This window comes from Equus asinus, chromosome 11 (assembly GCF_041296235.1).
Source record: "Equus asinus isolate D_3611 breed Donkey chromosome 11, EquAss-T2T_v2, whole genome shotgun sequence".
Taxonomy (NCBI): Eukaryota; Metazoa; Chordata; class Mammalia; order Perissodactyla; family Equidae; genus Equus; species Equus asinus.
This window is the reverse complement of record NC_091800.1, coordinates 82317025-82329990: the sequence shown is the minus strand read 5'-3', so window position 1 is coordinate 82329990 and position 12966 is coordinate 82317025. Positions and strand designations below refer to the sequence as shown.

Below are 12966 nucleotides of genomic sequence, written 5' to 3'. Positions count from 1 at the left end.
AGCTGGGCGGGATTCTCCGCTCTTCTGCGAGCGTGGGAAAATGGACCGGTTCCCTCTCCCAGGCAGATCTCTCCTGACCTCACCAAACCCGAATTTAAAGGACCCAGCTGGGCCAGCTTTAAACACCAAACTAATTAAATCAGGCGGCCTACGAGGGGGCCCTGGAATCAGTATTTTAGCAGCTCTACCCTCTGCAAACTGAGTGCATACTACAGGATCTAACCTCAACTCTTCCCTGCATAGCAAGGGTGCCCAGCCCAGGAGCCTCAGCCTCGGGGCAAAGTGGGAAATCCTAAGGGCCACAGGAAGCACCAGGGAGTGTCTCTAAACCATCAGAGGAAACACCCAATAGACACTAATATAAATTAGGTCCGAAACATATTCTGGCTAGAAAGTTATTTTTCAAAATGTACTAACCACAGATTTCACATCTAAATATGGTCTGAAAGGCCTCGGGTTTTGTTTTGCTTTGCAATTATCCACTGGGAATTGTCCTCGGGCTGGTTCCCAGGACTGAAAGGAACTCCCCAGGGATGCAAACTGCTTCAGGGCAAGTGCCTGTCAGGAAAAGAGGGGATTCCCCTTCCTCCAAGCCCATTGGGACTTTCTTGATTTGTTTTTAAATGAAAATAGAAAAGTGACAACCAAAAGATATTCAAAGAAGCCTGTCTTACTAGACTTTAAAAAGGTGGGAAATAGTAAGTAAAAAAGGAGAATGAAGTCAAAAGGCATGACACTAAGTGACTAGAATTTTCTATGGACGGAGAAACAGGGAGTCACACTATCTCAGGATCCTCAAGACCACACACGCACAAGTTCCAGATTCACACTGTTTGCCATCCAGCAGTCATGGCTGACGTTGTTTCATTTTTCTGAGAAAAAGGTCTTACCAGAAAATAAAAACACAGACCCTCGATAAAGCATTTTCCCCACCAAGTAGCCAACATTGGATATCCTTGTTCAATTACAAAATGAAAAATGCACAAGTGACCTAATAAATTTAAGATAATGCAAGTTTCATACATAGAAACACAGTTCTTTCCCCCACTCTGGGTCAGCGATGATGCTCCTGAGGCTAGTAAGAGGGCTCCCGCAGCGACACTCCAGGCGCCTGTGTGGTCAGCTGAACAGCAGCACCTAAGGTGACAGCTGCAAGCCACAGCAGGCTGGGGAAGACTCTAGCACAGGGCAGGCACTCCCTCCTCCCCACTGGCAGGGCCCTCCTTACACTCCACCTGCATGCAGAACGCAGCATGGCCAATACCTGACACTTCTCATCTCCATCAGGTGCCTCTACCTTGCCTGTTTCCAAACCCACCCATGGGCTATGACCAGTCTGCAGCAAGACAGAGAATCTGGGCCCCTTCAGAGTAGAGGGACAGCAGGGTGATCGGAGTCACATGTGGGTTTCTTCAACACACACATTGCCCCCGCTTCTCCAGGCTCTCCTATGGCTTCCCACCGGGAGGACTGCGGAAATGCGCTGTCCTGTTTAAGGAGTGGAGAAAGCTCTGGACCTTTTGCTAATGCCTCCCCACCAACAGAGGCATGCGGAGAGGGAAAGAGGCTGCACAGCGCCGCTGTTCTGGGCTCTCCTGTGCTGATCTCTGTAGGACACCCTCAGTTTATCTTGACCAGAGCTATGGAAATTTCCCAGGTCCAGTTTTCTAACCAGGATCAAGGTCCTGTATGATTCTAAAACTCTGCGGTGGTAAATAGGTCCAAGAGCCTTCCTATGAAGCAGAACCGCCAGGCCCCAGGCCAGCTCCCGCTGTGCTCCCGCCAGAGAGACGCGAGCACCCAGAAGGCCAGGACCACAACGACTCCTCAGGCCCCACGGCACAGCGAGCTATTGTCCTCTCACGCGGACCCCCCTTCATCAGGCTCAGTGCCACCTACTTGATCAAATGACGAAAAAGGCCAGGGTGCAGTTATACTTTAGCAGGAAGTAGTTCATGAAGCACGGCCCTGAAAGAAGGGGTAAAACATACAGATTTAAGGAGTGACGAGAAAGAAGACTAAAGGTGTGGATGGGGCAAAAACAGGGAGAAAAGACTCCACTGAGAGAGAGAACAGATGGGTCTCTCCAGTCTTGTGGAGCCCCTGGCACTGGTCTGGCGGGGCACCCCATGGGGTTTTTACCAATTCAACAAATATCTGCTTAGTGCACATTAAGTGAGAGACTCCACACACTCGAACGTCAAACACACAGAACCCGCCTGCAAGGAGCTTACAAGCAGGCCAGGCAGACACAGGTACAAGTAACGACACCGCTGAAAGCGCCAGAGACACAGGCATACGGCACAACCCTCTGAAAGACCTCGGAAGGGGCAGGAGAGACAACGTTAGTGGACTCGAGAGAGAACTGTGCAAACACAGACACCTCAAGGGGCTCCTGGCACAGAGACAAGATGGGCATCAGGAACGGCCCACAGTAGGGCGGGCAGGACTCTCAGCCTGACCCCCCTTTGAACCTGGCCCAGCCACTCACTAGTTGAGGGACCACGGCTGCGTCCCTGAACCTCTCTAGCTCAATTTCTCATCTAAAATGAGAGTCATTACAAGGTTTACACGAGTTAATATGTGTGAAGCCACTAGAACAGCAGCTGGCACAGAACACATGCCGCTATCTGTAAAATGAGCCCACCAACAAATACTGCTTAGGACATCTCAAACAGTTTGATATGCCTGGACCAGAAAGCCCAAGAGCATGGGGGAGGGATGGGGGAAGGGGCCAGGGGTCAAGTCATGAGAAGCCCCACCCACTATGGCAAGGCTCCTGGACACCACCCTCTGAATGATGGGGATCAGTGACAGACGGCAGGCTGGCAGGACACTGGGCTGCAGGCCACATGGGCCATCCCACAGGTGGCAGCACTATATGAGGAGAAAGAGGAGGAGGAGACACAGCAGGTGGAATCAACAGCGAAGTGAAGACCAAGAGAAAGAGCCAAGTGTTCAAAGTTTGCTTCTGGGTACGGAGAGAGCCTTCCTTCTGAGTCTCAGAGCATAATTTTTTTAAGCTAGATGTCTTACTTGAATAAAAAGAAGTTTCAAATGTAACCTGACAACGTGCCCTTGGCTTCCCCTAAGTTCATTCACCTCCAGCCCAGAGATGGTATTTTTGCCAACTCGCCTGCTATAGGACCACATGATCTATTTCACACCGTGCTTGGCTGCAACTTTCTGACGGTGACAAGGACCTACCTATGGTGGCATTTAATGAATGCCGTGGATGTACCTGACTAACGAACAAACAAACCATAACTCAAGTACATCAGCTCTGTCAGAAAACGGTGACATCACAGGGAACACTCATGAGGCTGCAACCTCGCAGGACAACCGAGCCGTGCTAACCTCATCTGTCCTACAGGCTGAAGCTTCCTCAGCAGCTGGCCGAGCCGGAGGCCATCCTGCCTGCAGAAGGACAGTCCATTCCCATGAGGCACGTCCGAATGACATGTCAGACCACTGCAAGACAAGCTACAAAAGACGGAGCCAACAAGCACTTACATGTGTAAACTGAGCACAAAGCTGAGCGCTGGGCAGCTAAACTGTACGCCACCCACCTCACATCCTTCCTTGGCCTCATGCCTTCAACAAACATGGAAACTGAGCCCCTCCTACATGCAGCACTGGGGACGCGAGCACAAACAAGGCCCAGAGCACCTGTAGCGCCCCTCAAACTTCACAGTCCGGGGGAAGGGCAGTGTGTACACACACACAGAGCCATGGAGAAGGGGACACCTTGTTCAGCCTTGTCAGAACCAGGAAAAGGCCTCCTCAAACAGGAGGTCTGAGAAAGGAGAAGGTGCTCCCAGCAGTGCACCCAGCTTGTGCACGAGCTTGGTGTTGACGCCGCAGCCCAGGCGGCATCCCACCCAGAAATCTCAACTCTCTCTACTGCGGTGTGTCTGACACATCCAACTCCAGCGGGCTCCCCGACTCAAAAGCGAGGGCTCCTCCTGCTCAGCCCACACCCCAGTTCTCCCGGACTCCGCTTTCACACCCCTACCTGCTCTGTATGTCAATCATCCCTAACTTCTGCATGAAACTAGAATCCACCCCTCCTGCCAAGGACACTGTCCTCACTGTGGGTCAAGCACCACTGCATCCTTAGGTCTTCCTGAGTTTGCCCTTGACCCCTGTGGTCTATACTCAAAACAGCGGCCAAAATGAATCCACTGAGGCTCCCATCAGATCACCTTGCAGGTCTGCTCCAATGGCCCCGTTATCACTCAGATAACAAGCCAAGGTCCTTGGGTCACTTACGAGGCCCTCTCCATGACCTGGCCTGATAACACCCTGGCCACATTTCCCACTCTCCCCTCACTTTCTGGGAGCCTGAATTTCACCCTGAGACGCTGAGTAAAATCGGAAGTGGGAGGAAAACAACAAAAACCAGATTTGTGTTTGAGGGAAACCAGACTGGAGAAACACGAGAGAAGAGAGATCACTATGGGGCCGCTGCAGTAATCCGGACAGGGCTGCTGGCACGACAGTGGGAGTGGGGAGAGCAAGGCATTAAACAGGCCAAAGGGATGCGATGCAGCCATTGACTAGAAGGAGGGGTGAGGCAGTTTCAAGAAGGGCTCCAATTGCCAGAGGCTTTCATGGAGGCTAGGCGAGCCTTCTCCCAGACTACCCTACCACTTCTCTCTTCTGGCCCCGTCCCACCCTCAATCTATGGAGTACCCCTCCCCACCATCTAGTCAGCCAGGCAAACCTGAGAAGACTCAGAGACAAGCAACTTCCGGTTGGGTCTCATGGGAACCTGGGCACAGCCAGTACACTCATCTCTGGGTCTCACCTGCTATAAAACGGGTGTCCAGGCAAAGCTGACCTCTTAATGTCCCCTCGCAGTCCAACACCTCACAAGCACAAAGCCCTGGCTGTACTGCTGCTCGAGATCCTTCTTTCTCCTCCAACGGGCTACAGTGAGTTGGCTCAACAGACTATAGCCAATGAACGCCAAATCCAGTTACCCTGCCAAGGGGAAGTGCATGTAAGCTTGCTCTCCAGGCCTAGGGTGGGGGCAGTGAGACGTGAGTGACACGCTCACTTTAGGTGAAACTCAACTGCATTTACATGGTAGCAAAAAAGCCTCGCTATTTCACCGCATGTATTAAGTGATGCCAGGACTTGCCAAATACTACCTGAGAAACGAGGTACACAACTCTCAGGGGCGCCCGACTGACCAGCTGCAGGGAACGGCTTACAACGGCTGCCCAAGGAGGCCTGGCAGGCAGACCTGCAGTAGCTGTGTCCCACACCAAGGGCCTAAAAAGGGAGATCAGGATCATGGGCTAAGTCCTGTTAGTAAACTGGGAGCTCACTGAGGAGGCAGACGTTTCACTGAACACTGGGAAATCCTGGCTCCGCAGGAAACTTCCAAGTATCTGGCCCGAGGCCCAGCCTCGAAGGCCCTTGGCGGAGGCACTGGAAAGGCCAGACAGCAGGTGAGAACGTGCTCTCCATTCCTCCAGGAGACTGTCCCTCCCCTTCACCCCACAGCTCCCTGACCGGGAAATGGAAATGCAAGCCGGCTCCCACTTCCCACTCTCCTATCCCAACACCAGAGTACAGCTTTCTCAAAAGGATCCTTCAGAAACACAAAACCTAAGTCCATCCCTCCTGCCACTACTACTGACAGGCAGGTGGAACGGTGGCTGCCTTGGAAGCTGGGACAATTTTTAGTTCATGACATGACATGATCCTGACTTGGCAGCAGAGAAGCACCCTCTCAGTGTTGTCTCCTAGCGGGGATGGACAGGAGCTGAGACCTCACGGTGCGTCTTGCTGTTACTCCTAGCCACCTCTTCTTGCCTGGGGTCAAGGACAGTTTATTAGGCTTACCCAGCCTGCTGGGACTCTAGCCTTATCAACGTGACACGAAGGAGCTTAAAATATGTGAGCCACCTTCAGGGCTCCGCTTTGACACTTAACTCCAACTTACTCTATTCCTGTGTCTCGTGGAGAAGTTTCTTAGCGGCCTCACTGCTTGGGTGTCCTCTGAGGCGGCGGACAGTCAGCTCTGGACCTAGGGCGGCGCCTCTCTTCCCAGAGCCCTTGTTTTCTAATCAGGGTGGGCATAATAATGATACGACCCACAGAGTTGCTTACAGATTAAGTTACTACACATTTTAGAACAGGATCCAAGACATATAAGCACTCAGAAAATGCTGCTTAATCTTGTTATCCATTGTACACCTCTAAGGACACCACCCCCAGGCTGGACCAATTACACAATTTGCATGGTCCAGAGCAAACTGAAAGTGCAGAACTCCTTGTTCAAAAATTCTTAAGAATTTCAGACGGCGACAGCAGAGCACTAAACTGAGTGCAGGGCCCTGTGTGACTACAAAGGTCACACACCCATGAGGCTGGCCCTGTATAGCTAAATTCTCTTGAGAACTTACCTGTGCTCCTTGCCAGGAGTCAGTCTAACAGTACTGCCTTGCAACCTCCATGCCAGGCGACAGCATGCTGAGAAGAGCCCAGTCTGTGAAGCTGCCGAACCCTGGTTCTCTCACGTGCTGAGCTGGGGCATCTCACCCTCCTCAAGCCTCAATCTCTTCCCCTGCAGATGGGGCAGTACCATCTTCTATGCAGGGTACTTGGGAGGACTCACCAAAATGGTACACAAGGAAGGCCTGGGCACATGATCTGTACTCAGCAAGCGTCAGTCCCATTGAATCTCAAAGATGACTACTTCCCCAGCCTCTTGAGTGATCTAGACTTTCACTGTCCAATGTGGGGGCCACTCGCCCCATGGGCTCTTAAGCACTTGAAATGTGGCTGATTCAGAGAGAGATGAGCTGTGAGTGTGATAAATACACACCAGATTTTAAAGACTTAACATGAAAAAAGAAAGTAAAAATCTCATTAATATTTTTATATTAACTGCATGTTGAAATAACATCATAGATACACTAGGTTAAATAGAATGTACTATTAAAATTAGTTGCATATTTCTTTTTACTTTTTTAACATAGTTACTAGAAAATGTATAATTAGAAATGTGGCTCACATTACCTTTATATTGGACAGCACTGATCTAGACAATGAGACATCCCAAAGACCCAGAATGGAGGGGACGGTCTAGTGACCTACACGGGAAGAGCAGCCTGGATGCAGAGGCGACCAGCTGCTCACCCTACAAGACAGTTTAGCAAAGCACTAAGATACAGGACAGCGGGTCAACTGCGACACTTTTTGCCAGAAAAAATTAAAGTACAATTACAATACATTATATTTATGTTACAATACATTTTATATATATATAATTATATTAAAATATAATTACAGTACAATAAAATACAATTACAATTCTGAGTAGAATTTGACTTTCTCTCCTTTTAAGTACCTACAAAATGTCCAGAGAATCGTTACTCATTTCATCTCCCAAATGACCCTTTTTTAATTACTTAAATTATCTGAACTTCCTTAAAAGGCAAGTTCTGGCAAAGGCATGAATAAACTGACTTCAAGAGTTATTGACTGACTTATTCTCCAAGTCAGTCAATAAACACCATGTCATGACCAACCATCTCCAGCTCAGCACTGAGTCAACAGGACAGACGACGACGAGCTAAGAAGACACACCTTCAATGTAGGTCGCAGACAGATGAACTACCCATCTGTCTGCATCTGGATGAAGGCAGCTCCTGGGTGGGGTCCCATCACTGGGGAAAGCACTAGAGAGATACTTTTGTCTTTGCCTCAATTAATTCTTCAGTCTGCATCAACAAGTTTTCAGTTTCCATGTAAGAATTTTAATTACTTTAATAGTATTTGTAAATATTATTTTGGAAAAATCTGAATCATAACCTTGGCTAAAAACCTAGAAGAGAACTGAGCATCATGCATAGTAATAAACAAAAGAATTTCTCCTTCAGAAATACAGGAAGATGAGTGTTTTCAGAAATATGTAGGGCAATTTCTCTTCAAAGCCTCACCCTACCTCACTAAATGAGCCCAGCTGACACACTGGAGAGCCGTCTGAACACCGTTCCATACTCTCTCGACCTCAAAGAGAGGAAATGAAAACCTCATCCCTCTCACAAGGGGAATCAGTACCTTTGCAAAGTCTCGAAATGTGCTTCCAGCCAGAGCTCCTGCCTGTACAGAGGGGCCCAGAACAGCCCCGGCCCGCGCCAAGCCAGAGCTTACTTGTGAGACAGCTGGAAGCTAACACTGCAAATGACTGAGCTTTTCCACTCTTCCTTCCTATTCCAGCAGCTTTTCCCTGCCATCCTCCTTCAAAAGTCCAACGCAGGAAATCCTGGGCGCCTCCCACCTGCTTTAGTGTACCATGTACCAGAAATGTAGGCACTGCGGACGACACAAGACAGAAAAGCTAAAAGGTTTATCCAAACAGGTTTCCATCTTCCTGAGGGAAGGAGAACACTGACAACAGGTACAGGCCGTCACAGGACAGACTGGAAAGCAGTGCCCTCATATGCCACTACCGGAAGGCTAAGTGACAAAACATCTCTGGAGACAATTGGACAACAGGTGTTCAAAACCCTTAAAGACCCCGACCTTCGACCTAGCAGCACACTATCAGGGAAGTCTCCTACAAAGACAGGCAAGGGTGAAGGATTCTGTACAGGAATGTCCATCATATGGTACACTATTTATGATAGTGAAAACTTAGAAACAACCTCTATATGCAAAAATGGGGACTGTCACCTCAAACTACGAGGTAGCCATTAAAAATCAATACACAGGGGCTGGCCCCGTGGCCGAGTGGTTAAGTTCATGTGCTCCGCTGCAGGCGGCCCAGTGTTTTGTTGGTTCGAATCCTGGGCGTGGACACGGCACTGCTCATCAGACCACGCTGAGGTGGTGTCCCACATGCCACAACTAGAAGGACCCACAACAAGAATATACAACTATGTACTGGGGGGCTTTGGGGAGAAAAATGAAAAAAATAAAATCTTTTAAAAAATAAATAAATAAATACACAGATATTTAACATGAGAAAATAATCACACTACATCAAGTTAAAGCATGTTATAAAACATTATGTATACTATGATGTCATGGACACTTTAAAAATATATTTATATATGTGCAAAGAAGAAAAAAACTAAAAAATATATACTACTTTTAACACTGGTTATCTCCATATGTAGCATTATACAATTTTTCACTTTCTCCTTACATTTCTCTATTTCCTGAGTTTCGTATAATGAATATGGATTACTGGGTAAAGATTTTAAAAAGTACACAGCAATGTGGTTCAAACTACAGAAAACAACTCCGAAAGCTATAACAATAGCTACTATCTATTTAGCACCTAAAACACGAGAGGCACTGTTCTAAGTGCCCTACGGCAATTCATTTGGGCCTTACAACAGATACAAAGGGCAATTATTGAGATGATGCCCATTTTGCAGATGGCAGAGCTAGCAAATGGCAAAGTGGGACAGAAAGCTGGGGCTGGGTCAGGGCCGCTGTGCTACGCTGCCCTCCCCTACAAAGCAGAAAATGGACATTCGTGGGCAACTAGCAGTGGGTGAGCAAGACTCCTGGAAGCCCGAGGCACGGGACTGGCTGAAGATCAAAACTGCAGTTGGGAGAGCACACCTACTGACCACTCAGCACCCACATCCCGAGCCTGCTTCTCATCACGTACACAATTCTTAGGAAGTGATACAAACTCAGTTTTCTGTGAAGAATTACACTGAGAAGCTGCCAACTGCTATTTATGGTGACACAGGTGGAGAGGGCTAAGAGTAATGATTCTTAGCTAAAAGATACAAATTTGTTTAAAATAGGTAAAAAAAACAAAAAATTAGAAAATAAAGTCAGTAAAAATTTACATCCACAACACAAAGAAGTCCACCATTCACCCTAGCAAAAACAAACCCGAAAGTTCAAGTGCTACCAAAATAGTCTGAGAGTGTAAAGTCAGAACACTTCAGCCTAAACGGCCTCATGGCCAAGGGACCATTTTCTTTCACAGTTTTAAGCACAAATAACTACAGCATTACCTCCCCAACATAAATCTGCCTACTCTGGCTTATCTATGGTCATTACGGACACACATTAGTTTGCGACTGCTGACAATTTACCTAATAATATAGATGAGCATAAAGTGAGTCGTGTTGCAGTCCCAAACCTGACATTTCTTGCTCCTCCAGGAGGGGTCAGGAAGCAACACCACCAACCGCACAGTGAGAAAACACCTAACTTCAGTCCAAACACAGGAACCTTGCCCCAGCTCAGCCAGTCCCAGCTTCCTCAACACGCCTGCACAGCCCCCTCGGCTTTTCTGCTCAATTCAAGCTCGGAGACTCTCACATCCACTCCCGCTCCCCACGACCTGTTGAACCTACAACCTCTGGAGATGTGTCCACGCATCAGCATTTCTTAAAAAACCCACCAATAGGTCACCCATTAACGTTCAAGTGGTTAATGTGCTGAGAACTACTGTGTTGGGCTGTGCTTCCTTACTATAAGACAAGGGCTGTGATAACTCAAAAGACTGTTGGAGGAGCACAATAAGATGACATGTGAAAGTCCCTTAGAAAGTGTTACAAATAAAAGATATGATCATTGAGAACTGAAATCAGAGGCCAGATGGAGACTTTGGAAAACTAGAAAAGACAGGACGTTGTCAACACAAGCAAGCTGCTCTCTCACCTCATGCTGCATAAATGCCTGGGGCACGGTCTGCCCTTGCTCCGCGTGCTAGGCAAACCAGGATTTCTAAACACAATATTCTCAAGAGCAGCCAGAGAGAATCACAGCACCGGGCTTCTTTTATCAGTAAATTTAACTTCTCAAGTAAAATACCTACTTGAATTATCTAGACACATATAGTTCTAAACAGGTCATCTCACGCAAGATCTTACCTTATTACATCATTAGGAACAAGGGAAAAAACCTAAACTCTTACCAAATTCCATACTATTTAAGGAAACAAAAGAAAGGTTCAAATAAGATGCATGCTGGGTAGCAAAGAAAAACAGAAGAAAAATGAAAAGGTCGTTTAAGTTATAGGTGCTATTTTCATACACACAGTCTACAATTTTTAAATTTCCAAATTTAAAAATGTTTTCCAACTTAAAACTTAAATTGCTTCTCAAACATTAACAGTAAATGCAAACTGCACAAAATTCCTTTAAAATGCAAACTCCTTTCATAATCAGAATAACTCACTGGGAGATAACACCTGATTTTCTACAGCTAATTAAGAAGTGTCTGAATTAAAATAACTGATACAGTAATCAGGATGCTCAGTTCCTCTTTTCCTCCAAGAAATCTTAGGATAGTTTAAAATGGTGGTGAACAAGAAAAGACACACACCAAAACAGGCAGTCTGTTACAAACACAATTCAGTCTAAACCAACTCCTGGAAAAAAGCACCTTCACACTTATAACTAGAGAACAAAAGCTAACATAGAATTCAAGCTACCAGTTTTCAGTTATTTAACTTTCGTGCTTGTAATTTCAAAAGGTTTCTTGTCAGTCTTCCAGAATTTTGTGAAAATGAAATGTGCGAAGCCTAGAACACATTTCCTAAGTGCAGGGTCCTTCCTCCTTGCTCCCTTTCTACACATTTTCCTTTCAAAGCACTGGGAACCCGCCACACTGTGGTCCACGTGTGAAGCCACCTTCAGGGAACAGGCCTGTCCCTTCACACCATGGATTAGAACAAGTCAGGACGCTTAAGTTGGGTCCACACAACACAGAACTCCTCTTTCAGGGTAACTTCCTAAAAATCACAATTACAGAACAATTTGAGGTTTTTGAGGTGCTGGGTTTTTTTTTTATTACCTCTTAGGTAATTAGGAGTTTTAGGTGTGACTTACAACTGAGCTTGAACAACTGTTAACAAAATTTTTCTCTATTTTACATTTACTGGAGAAGATATTTACTCTTTTAAAAGCACAAAATAAGTCAATTTTTTTTACTAAAAAGGAAACATTTACTACGAACTACAACTTCAAGCTCAATCAATTACAAATATTTATTGAACGCCTATGATGTGCCTAGATGCTTGGATGTTAGTAAACAAACTCTATTCTAGAACATCTTTAAATAAACTCTCAATTACAAAAAATAGTTGCCGTATGAAATATCAACAGCAACCTTTGGAAAACTAAGGATGAGGGGTTTTTTTAACACAACTTTCTTTAAAACGATACTTTCTTAAAAAGTCTTACTAAAATTGTCAAATTATAATCTTAATCTGCAAGTTGAGTTTCGAATTTACTATAACAATAAACAAAACTCAATAGTTTGAAAAGGATAATAAAATCCCACAACAAAGGTCAAGAAAAGGTAAAAATTGTGACAAGCAAAGGATACTATCACAACTCAATACAGAAGTACAAGAATAAAATGACAAAGCCCATCCAGCAGAGGAAAGGCCTTTCTGAAACAACGTCGCCCCCTCCTAAACAGCCCATGGTCTTTGGAATCTCCACTCAACATTTTCACTTATCTGTATGCGACTTCCTCACAAACATTAAATACCACCAATAATAAAAATATCTTAGTGTTTACAATCACTCATAAAAACAGTACTTTATCGTCTATCAATTCCTATATATCTAATTTCAATTGACAGATAAACTTTCCCTATAATCTTCCTTCATAGATTTGACGACCTCTAAATTTTTTCCCAAGAAACCTACACTAAGAGATCGCCCTCCTAGGACGGGAAATCTTTATGGGATCACCTCACTAAACAGGTTCTGTCGAAGACGCTTTCCTATACTGTTATCTAGCAGGTTAGAATAACTAGTCTGTTTTCAGATACGGAAACGAAGGCTAAGGGTGGTAAAGCAGCAGGCAGAAACGGCAAGATTTAAACACAGAACTGACTGCAACCGCAGAAGCCTGTAATCCCCAAGTAAAAGAACAGCTAGATCTCTGGATGTAAAGCACTACCCCAAGATTAAGAAAAACCATATATGGTTAAAGAAAATAAAAAGGAAATTTTCAGAG

At 46.0% G+C, this 12966-nt stretch overlaps 1 protein-coding gene across 6 annotated transcripts in view; it reads right to left on the bottom strand.

Annotated features, from left to right (window-relative positions):
* The window catches only part of ARHGEF7 (Rho guanine nucleotide exchange factor 7), a 155074-nt gene that overhangs the window by 112452 nt on the left and 29656 nt on the right, over positions 1-12966 (bottom strand). The window lies entirely within an intron of this gene.